Source organism: Echinops telfairi, unplaced genomic scaffold (genome assembly GCF_000313985.2).
Source record: "Echinops telfairi isolate 266 unplaced genomic scaffold, ASM31398v2 ScPeMD7_25;HRSCAF=90, whole genome shotgun sequence".
Lineage (NCBI taxonomy): Eukaryota > Metazoa > Chordata > Mammalia > Afrosoricida > Tenrecidae > Echinops > Echinops telfairi.
Genome location: NW_022103922.1, coordinates 23,491,357 through 23,501,940, shown reverse-complemented (window position 1 = coordinate 23,501,940; position 10,584 = coordinate 23,491,357). Strand labels below are relative to the sequence as shown.

Here is a 10,584-nt window from a genome sequence, read left to right as displayed (position 1 = left end):
CAGGGCCATGGGTCAGTGAGGGGCATCATGTCTCATAGTGGTTCTGGCCATGTGGTCTTCTCTGTGGACTGGCTGCTCTAATCGGGGTCATCGTCCTCAACAGGCTATCTATCTTTTTTAGACAGACCTGCGAAGATAATAACATGCACAAAAATAAGACAAAGCAAAACAAAGCAACAAAAGAAAACAAAACAACAACAAAAACCAAGGACAAAAAAATGCCTATAAATAGTTCAAGGACTGTTTACTGGCCTTTCGGATTGTTTTCCAGTTGAGTCTGATGGGGTGCCAAGCCCTGGCCCCAAAGTCTATTTTTGGTGTTCCCTGGGGATTCGTTGCTCTGCCACCTGGCTGTTCTGTTGCATGCCCTTAGTGTTTTGCCTCAGTGTGCTGGGGTTAGATGGGGCACAATTTCCACACTGTGTCTCCAGTGTTGTCCCCTGTAGGGCTATGAGTCAGTGAGGGATGTCATGTCTTATAGTGGGTCCGGCCATATGGTCTCCTCTGTGGATTGGCTGCTCTGAGCAGGGATATTGTCTTCAAGGCTTGGTGGGCTAGGATGTGTTCCATTCTCTCCTCCTCCCCCTTCATTTGCTCCCCTGTGCCCCTGTCCTCTGGAGTAAATTGTTCTGGGGGGAGGGGCAGGTGTCCATGTAGTTGGGATTGGGTCCGGCTCCCCAGACCTTCCAGAGAGGTCTTGTGCAACAGATTTACCTAATACAACTGTTTTGGGTTTTTTAAATCTCACTGCTACTTTTTTCATGATCATTGATTGTGGATCCAAGTAAGATAAAATCCGTGACAATTTCAATCTTCTTTTTTTCATTTATCATGATGTAATTGATCCAATTTTGAAGAATTTGGTTTTCTTGACACTGAGTTGCAATCCATACGGAAGACTGCAATCTTGATCTTCATCAGCAAGTGCGTTTAGTCCTCCTCACTCTCAGCAAGCAAGGTTGTGTCACCTGCATCCATCTCACTCAGGTTGTTAATAAGGCTTTACTCCCATCCTGATGCATATTTTTCTTCATATAATCCTGCTCCTCTGATTATTTGTTCAGCATATCAATTGAAGAAAATATTGTGAAAGGCTACAACCCTGCTGCACAGTTTTCCTGATTTTAAGCCATGCAGTATCCCTTGTTCTGCTCACAGAACTACCTTGATCCACATACAGGTTCCTCGTGAGCACAATGAAGTGCCCTGGAATTCCCATTCTTCTCAAGCCTATCCATAGTTTGTTGTGATCTACAGAGTTGAATTCCTTTGCACAGTCAATAAAACACAAGTAAACATCTTTTGGGTACTCTCTGCTTTCACCCAAACCCCATCTCATGTCAGCAGTGATATCCCTTGTTCCAAATCCTCTTCTGAATCCTGCCTGAATCTCTGGGGCACCCTGTCAATGTATTGCTGCAACTATTGTTGAACAATCTTCAGCAAAATGCACTTGCCTATGATATCAGTAATATTGTTCTGAAATTTGAGCATCCTGTTGGGTCACCTTTCTTTGGAATGAGTACACTGTGGATCTTCTCCAATCAGTGGGTCAAATAGCTGCCTTCTAAATTTCCTGGCATGGGTAAGTGCTTCCAGTGCTTCATCCACTTGTTGAAACATTTTGATTGATATTCCATCAATTACTTAAGCCTTGTTTTTGGCTATTTCTTTCATTTCAGCTTTAAAGGACTTTGTCCTTCAATACCATTGGTTTTTGCTCATATGCTACCTTTGAAATGGTTGAATGTCAGCTAGTACTTTTGTTTTGGTGTGGTTTTTCTTTTTGTTCTGTTTTTTTGTACAATAACTCTGTGTGTTCTTTCCATCTTCCTTGGATGCTTCCTGCACCGTGACAGCCCTCTTAATGAGATAAAAACAAACAGGGAACATGTCTGACAGAAAAGGCCTATGAAGATCCTATACTAAGACAGCTTCATGAGCATGCAAACTGTGCAATCACTCAAGGCCTGGCTTTCCAAAGGGCCAATAATTAGCTCAGTGCATTTATGTTCCTATTGTTTTTAAATCCTAATAATTTTATCCTTTTTAAAGAGAAGTCTGATGGAACAATGGAGCATGTCAGTAGAGAACATACCCATGAAACAGGTAAATGATAATTTTCTGTATCAACTTGGCTTGGACTATGGTACCCCCAATGTTTGGATACCATATACGGGTTTAGATATTTCTGTCAAATATTGATATGTGGTTAGGACTTAAATCAAAGAAGCCCTGGGGTGCAGTTTTAAGCACAAGCCTTCTAACCAGGCCAGGATTGCCAATCCACTAGTTGTTCCACAGGAGAAAGATGGGGCAGTCTACTTTGATAACTATTTACAGCCCATAAAGTCCTATAGAGAATTATACTGTGTCCCATAGGGCTGAATGAGACCAAAGCAATGAGTCAACAACAATGCAACAAAAGGTGTTTATAACATTTAAATCGATTGGTCTTAAGGAGATTATCCTTGGTAATGTGAGTAAGATTATCCAATCAGTTGAAGGCCTTCAGAGCAAAACCAGGGGTTAACATGTAGGGAGGATTCTGTCTCCAGATTATAAATAGGTGTTCTGCTACAATTCCCCACTGACCAACTGATTTAGGACCTAAAACCACCTATCTCTGACTTGGGATTTTTAACTTCTACCCTCATATCCCCTGAGCCAATTTCTAAAAAGAAATAATAGCCTTGTTCTCTCTCTCTCTCTCTCTCTCTCTCTCTCTCTCTCTCTCTCTCTCTCTCACTCTGTGTGTGTGTGTGTGTGTGTATAGATAGATGTGAAGAGTGAAGATATAGAGAAATATATATAAAATGAAATATATCCATATATGTTCCATTATTTTATTTTTACATATATAAAGATGGAATTTTAAAAATAATGGAATGTGTGTGTGTGTGTGTGTGTGTGTGTGTGTGTGTGTGTTTCCTCTATTCTAGTTCCTCTGTTCTCAGTGTGGCATGCCCTCTGGTGCCCCTGTCACTTCAGACAAGGATCTCACATGCACTCCACTGGTGGCTGTTCTTCTTGAGGGTCCTAGAATTCCCTCTCTTCCTTCTTCTGAGATGACACTCTTACACAGAGAGGAATGACAAAATTGGCCAATCCTTGCGTTAGAGTCCTCTGCACCCTATTTACATGTGCTTATCCTATCATTTAGTAGACATTATAGAGACATGGACAGAAACGCCACAAGTAATTGAAATTTCATTTCAACCTAGAATCCAAGTAAAGTGAAATTCTTGACAACGTCACTATTTTCTCTTTTTATCGTGATGTTGCTTATTGGTCCCCTTCTGAGGATTTGTTTTCTTTCTGTTGAGTGGTAATCCACGCTGAAGGCTACGGTCTTTGATCTTCATCACTCCATCTGTCCTCCTCACTTCCATCGAGCAAGGTTGTATCATCTGCAGATCACAGGTTATTAATGAATCTTCATGCAGTTGAGCTCCTCAGATTATGTGCTAAGCACACAGACTGCATAAATATGGTGGAAGGATAGAAACCTGATGGACATTTTTCCTGATTTTAAACCACCACACACTATCCCCTTGTTCTGGTCAAAGGCCTCTTAATCTATATACAGATTCTTCATGAACACAATTTATATATTTGTGTGTATAAATAAATGTGTGAAAACCAAAAAAACAAGCTCTCTGGCATCCAATCCATGCAAATTCATATCTTTTAAGTCCATTGTTCTATGACCTTTTTTGAAGCCAACATACACACATACATATATGTTTGGAGACAGAGAGAAAGAGGGCCCTTGTGGCAAAGTGGTTCAACACTTGGCTGCCAATCAGAAGATGGTGTTTTGAACCTACTAGCAGCTCCACAGGGCAAAGATGAGGCAGCCATGGAAACTAGTTAGGGAAATTCTACTCTGTCATAAAGGGTGGCTAAGTGTTGGAATGTATATATTGCATATACTGGAAAAAATGTATACTTGCATACATGCGTATGTGTGGGGGGGTGTTTATATGAATATACCCCCACTCCCATTTTCACCATTATTTCTCTAGGAAACACTAAGACAACACATATCCATTGTTTCTATTCACACGCAGAATTCAGATGAAGTCGGTGAGCATCAAGTGAAGTGGCTCAGTGACAGATGGGAGTTCATCAAACTCAAAGCAAGTACAAAGGAAGAGTGTTGCATCGCTATCTGAACAAGCACAGGAGCTGACAACCGGAAGGAGCCCACTTTCTGTTCGATTCAGAATTTGCTTCAAATGCAGAAAAAATGCAATGGCATTCTAAAAAACGGAAGCAATCTTTCTAACTCATGTTACTTCCCTGTGCTCATGCTGGAAATGAAGAGTTAGGGAAATCTACCGTCGCGTTGCCTTCAGTGCTCCCTAAGGACTAAGAGAACTGGTAGGATACATACTTATTAAGAAGTCGCATTTATGGTGTTTCCTTCATTTTGTGCAATATTTCCAATCTTCTGGTAAGAAATACATATGCAAGTATACATTAAAAATTGAATTGTATAATTTTGATAATTCTACATATAAATGACATGTTCTCATATTTGCATTTCAAACTAGTATTGTGTTGTGTAAACAGAAACAATGAAATGTGTGCAAATAATATAATTTGAACTGTTTTTTTTCATAGAATAGCATTAAACACCATGACAAGTCAAAAGAAAAAGCACAGAATAATGGAGAAAGTTCTCAAACTTAGCATCATTAATAGCACCTTTTCCCCCACTTTTGAACAAGTGATCCTGGTTTTTTGTCAATGGGCTTTATGTAGTCATCCCTGTCCTATACCAGTGCAGCATTATTTGGAGTTTGCAGGAATAAGTCGAATATACATAGGGTCATTATGAGTTAGCATCTCCTCAATGGCAGTGGGTTTGGTTTTGATAGGAAGGAGAGAACCCCCTTTGGTGCAGGGTGTGGATGCACATATTAGACATGAATCAATTATGGGCAAATGCTTCCAGTCTTGGTGTTCTGTGATTTAGCAGTAAAACACGTCGATTCACAGTAGCAAGGATTGAGTCAATTGTTTTCTCAACTATGCTTGCAAAGAGCTACAAAATACAAATACCCTTTGAGACTATGAATGCAAAGGACAAGTACTTTATTACAGCAAGGAGAATTTAAAATTCATACCATGCCCTACAATTTGCAAGCCACCCTTGCAGTCTAATGTCTTTTCTAAAGTTAATTAATGGGCCTGCTATTTCTCTTCCATTATATTGTCCATTGGTGAAGATGTTAAATAGATTGGTTCTTGGATTGACCCCTTAAGATGAGCGCCGATGATGTCAACTCAAGCTAATGCAGCTTACAAGTGCATCTTAAGTACAACTCTAATCATCTGAGCAATTACCTAACAGGAGTATCTCTCCATTTTTTGAGCAGTTATGTCATGCAAAAAGGAAAAGTCTTACTAAGTCAAGATAAATTACAACCGATGTCTTCCCACCCATTTCTCCTCTTTCCCCACCCCCACAATGTCGATTAAGCCCACCTTCCTTGTCTCAGAATGAAATTAAATCCATGGGCCTTAGCTCAGAAAGAAAATAAATGAATCTCCCTGGTCTGGCTTGTTTCAGTGTTGATTACCATTTGTAAAATTAAGCTGAAGCAAGGAGCCATTGATCTTTGTGGGAGAGAGAGGACTGGGAGGAGAAAAGGGGGCACACCGCCTGCTCCTTCCAGACCTGGGACCCAGTCTCCACTTTTCCTCTTTGTGTTTTCTGGATAGCTTCCTTCTAAGCCCCTTCTCTGACCCTGCATCCAGGTGGCCTCGCCCATGGAGAGGTTGAGTGTTTGCACTGGCAACTGGGATAAGGAAATTCCATTTCCTAGGTAGTTTGAAATACCATTATCTTGTATTCATATAAGAAGATACTCATTCTCTGGCATGGTCAGCATCCATTTAAAGAATCAGGCACCTAGGACAAAGCAAATAATAACATATTCAGTTTATCTTTTAACCCTTGGGCATCTTTTTTATGGAAAAACAGTATTTTCCAGGAAAACGTGTATTCTGTAAATAAACTCTTGTGAGATGGATAGCATAGGGCAAAGGTCTCCAGGATAAAATATAAGTACAAATTATTTGTGAGAGACACAGAATTAATCATTTCTGAGAGGCTCAACCAGGACAGCCAAGCTGCTGACATACTACTAATTTTTGAAAGCTATCATTAGGCTAATTTGTTAAGATTTTGAAGCAGGTCCTTTCTACTAGATTACTTCTAACACCCAGTACACCTCAGCAATCTCACTGCACATTTAAATGGAGATTTGACTTCCATCAATATTTTGAAGAACCACCCCCCCTGCATATGCTTCTTTAAGTATTGTTGCTAATACTGTAGCAATAATGTCCAACTTTTTTTCTCCCAAATCTTACCCAGCCCCCTAATACCAATTTACCCTCCAAGCATTCTACTTCAAGAAGTTGTGATTTGCAGTGGAAAAAATATTTAGATAAATAATGCAAGAAGTTTTCTTTAATTATAACATTGATAGATAAGAACTTGATGCATCCACTGCTTATTAAATTCTTTTTAAATGTTTTCTTTTTCATACATCAGTCCAAGAATATCTTGGAGCATATGCTAACAATACCTAGTCATTCTAAACTTGACAGATGAACTCCTGGACAAAATTTTAATAAAAGTCTTGCTTTCTGTCTACCAAAGCTTTTCACTATAAACACTGAGATACTATCTTGCCTTTAACTGTTATGAATAAGCTGAGAAAAAGGCAGATTTTTAAAGTCTCCACATATTCCCGCAAAATCAAATTAAATTTATCAACATTGCAACATATAAATGCCACTTTCCTTTGCACACGAAAATTCCTGAACTTTTTCTTTAGTTAGGTCATCATTAACAGAGCAATATTTAGGGCAGCACTTCTAACTACTAACACCGAGTCTCTTTTCCTTTCAGCCGTGATACTCTACCATGCTGGTGGGCTTACCCTCTCGGATGTCAGAGACTTTATCTCCTCATCTTCTAACCATGGTCATGGGTTCCGTTCTATGCAGGGTTATTAAAAAAAAAACAAAAACCCTTAGGGATCTTAAAACCTCAGCTTGGATATACAAGCTTCTTCCGATAAACTAGAATTCTGATTACAACAACAACAAAAAAACACCGCCACCTTGCCACGCCAGACCCGAAGCGGCGGTTCTCTGCGCAGCCAGAACCTTGCGAGATGCGCTGTGCACCAATGGAGCGGACATGGGCGGAGTGACGGTGGCCACGCTCGGCTGGGGCTGCTGCTCCTGGCGCTGCTCCTCCCCACGCAGATTTATTCAACTAACACGACTACGGCACCTGGAACTAACTCTTCCCACTTTACCTCGGCTGCCACAAGTCCACCTAATGCCACCACCAAGGCCAACGGAAGCTCCTTGCAGTGTACGGCTAGTCTCTCCATCGCACTCGCCCTTCTACTTCTCTACTGTTGAGACTCAGGCCAAGAAACACCTCTACTTCCCTGTCTTCTATACCCAACCCACACGGTGGCCGCAAGTCCAGCGTGGCATGGAAACATCAGATCTTCCTTGAATCTACTGTTTCCGCACCTGCTTCATGGAGACAGAAGATGTTGCCGATCTCAAATTTCACCGGTTGCTGATTGGAAGAACGCGCGAAGAGTTTGCCTAGATGATGAATGCCATTATTATGAGTTCCATGTACAAGGCGAAGAGTGACAGCATCCAAAAATCAAGAGATGGGTTCTTTAAAGGCGGAGTAGGAATTATGGACACTGAAAATGCTACCTTATGGGGGAGGGGCGGGAAATGGTTTTCATCTTTTCTAGAGATGAAGGATGGGATATGGAATTGAGGTTCCTTTGTCCTTTTGTTCTTGACATCTATAAGGCCATAAAATGATTAGGTAATATTAAATGCTTCCATGGTTTTATTTATATGTATATTAGAAGGGCCCTCCAGATCTTCCATGTATCGTTTCAGCAGTACTAATCTAATGCTGATTGACTCTAGATGAAAGTTTTATGTTATTAAACTATCACTGTTCTCTTGGGACCTGCACTCAACTTTGAGGCTTTGGATTTGGCATTGCATTTGGTGTTCGATGTAGTTGACAAATGCCCGGAGTGAAGGATTGCGCTGCGCTTGGGCCCTTAGTCCAAGCATAGTGAGTGAATGTTGCTTATACACTTCGCATAAAGTCAAGTGGTAGGCATTTCGGATCAGATATTCCCATTCACTGAGAGCACCGGTTCATTTAGCTAAAACTGATTCCAAAGAGTAGGAAGTACAGTGACCTCACCTAATTTCAAAATGTTGCTTTATATTTCTGTGTTAGTTACACACTTTTTACACTGCACAAATCTGTCTGTTCTGAAAGTTGAGCAAAAGAAATATTGAAATAAAAATATGTAAATCAAGGATTTGGGACATGAAGACTAGAAACTAACTTGCATTAAATTCATGAAAACTTTTATACTCCTGTAAATACCTTTAATACCTTTTTTTTTTTTTTTAACTTTAAGAACCAGAATAGTCACATTTGGAACACTTTTCTGTAACAGTCAATATTTGTAGATAGTTAGAACCTGGTCCTAAGCCTAAAGTGGGCTTAATTCTGGAAAGTAAATCTTTAACAACTGCCTTGGTGCACAGAAATCATTGAACGTACCCACTCCATGAAGTCTTTTGTTCGCATGGTCACGCACTGATGCTTAGATGTTCCAGTATCGAATATGAACACAGTAGTGTTAATAACCAAAGTCATTTTCCCCATTGTTTGAAACCTCTACACAAGAACAACCCGATCCCACCAATCTCAAACTACTGTGTGTGCGCGAATGAACACTCCCTTTTGCCTCATATCTGAATGCTGTACATCTGTTTTGACTTGTATAATGTGTTTGTGTATTTACGCTTTGATTCATAGTAACTCCTTGTTATTGAATTGATTTGCATTGAACACAAACTGTAAATAAAAATAAATGACTGCAAGAGCAATAAAAAAAACCCACCAAATTATTCATTCATATCACTTTCTTTGCAAAAAAAAATCATCATCAAGTTCTTTTAACTCTTAAAAATCTAAATGTCTTGGATTATAGAGAGGTAAGATAGCTATACTAAACACACTTACGGGCGGATTATATGGCTAATGTACTTTCAATGCTTCGAATTCTAAGCATTTGTTTTTCTGTTGCTTTCCCCCACCTAGAGCTCACCATTTCTTCCACATGAATTCTTTTGACTTTTTAGTCTAATAAACGCAAACCAAACTCACTGCCCTCCAGCTGATTCCAATGCACAGTGACCCTATAGGACAGGGTACAAACCGCCTGAGAGCTTCTGAGATTGGCAATTTTCACCAGAGGGGAAAACCCTGTCTCTCTCCTGTGGAGGGCCTGGTGATTCCAAACAGCTGACCTTGCAGTTAGCAGCCCAACTCACGACCACTGAACCACTACGGCCCTGCTTTAGAAAAATAGATAAGTAAAATATTATACTTGAATCTTTAAAAAATATTAAAGCTAGTGGGGAAATGTGGTTTAGACTGTCCAATAAAACACTCTGCAATCTTGGAAATGTGCTCTATAAAAGCTGTCCATTTTCAGAAGTAAGTAGCCATTATTCATAGGCAGCTACTAAACACAATTGAAATGTGACTATTGCAACTCAGGAATGGAATTTCTAATTTTCTTCCATTTTAATTAACTGAAATGTAAATAGCCACGTGTGGTTACTGTGTACTGTACCAGAAAGCGCCAAGCTTGACTAATCCACCTTCTTTGTTGGGAGTCTTCTCCACCATCCCTCCTAAGGTTCTGTCTCCAAGTGATCATTTGTAACTATTATAAATTCTATTATTAATTTCATTAAATAATTCTAAAAATCAAACAAAGCCCTCTGATTTGATTAAATTAAACTATCACATGTGTGTGTGTTTTTCATTAGAAAAAGTGGAATTAATAATAATTATTGAACATTTTCCATTTACTCAAATTTAATGCGGTGGTATAAGAGAAATAAGCATGTGCCTATTTCCTGCCAAAAACCGTAAGAGAAGCACAATCAACATTAACTCTGAACCAGACATAGCAAAGTGTGATCACAAACCTATGGCTGCGCACGCAAAAGGTGTAGGCGACAGGGATTAGGAAGGCGTCTTTCACTAATTCCACCCAATATGGCTCCTAAAGAGGATAATAAGACTTAAATCACACCAAGTGGAACATTAGTCGTCTATTCTCTGAAGAGCGTCTGATTTTCATTACAAAATAATGAAATGGCCATTTTAAAGGCAGTATATTATCAAGAAAAGTTTCACCAATAACCAGGTGGTTAATTAGCGGCAAATCATTAACTTCTGGATCCAGCATTTCAGATGTTTTATTGATTGAATGATGATTACAATATCATCTTTTAATTTAACTTCACGTATTATCTTGAGGGGAAAAACATCTGAAATGATTTGGGAATTAAATGTGTAATACAAGATCAGGGCACTGTTTGAGGAATTAAGACCCTAAATTAAAAAATAGAACATCAAGCTACAAAGCAAAAACACTTGGAGATGGGCTAGATTTTCCGAATTCTCCAGGGAAA

The 10,584-nt window shown here is 39.5% G+C and overlaps 1 pseudogene; it reads right to left on the bottom strand.

The window, feature by feature from the left end:
• The window catches only part of LOC101656933, a 72,857-nt pseudogene extending 65,433 nt beyond the window's left edge, over nt 1-7,424 (bottom strand).
• Nucleotides 7,425-10,584: the final 3,160 nt, after the last annotated feature.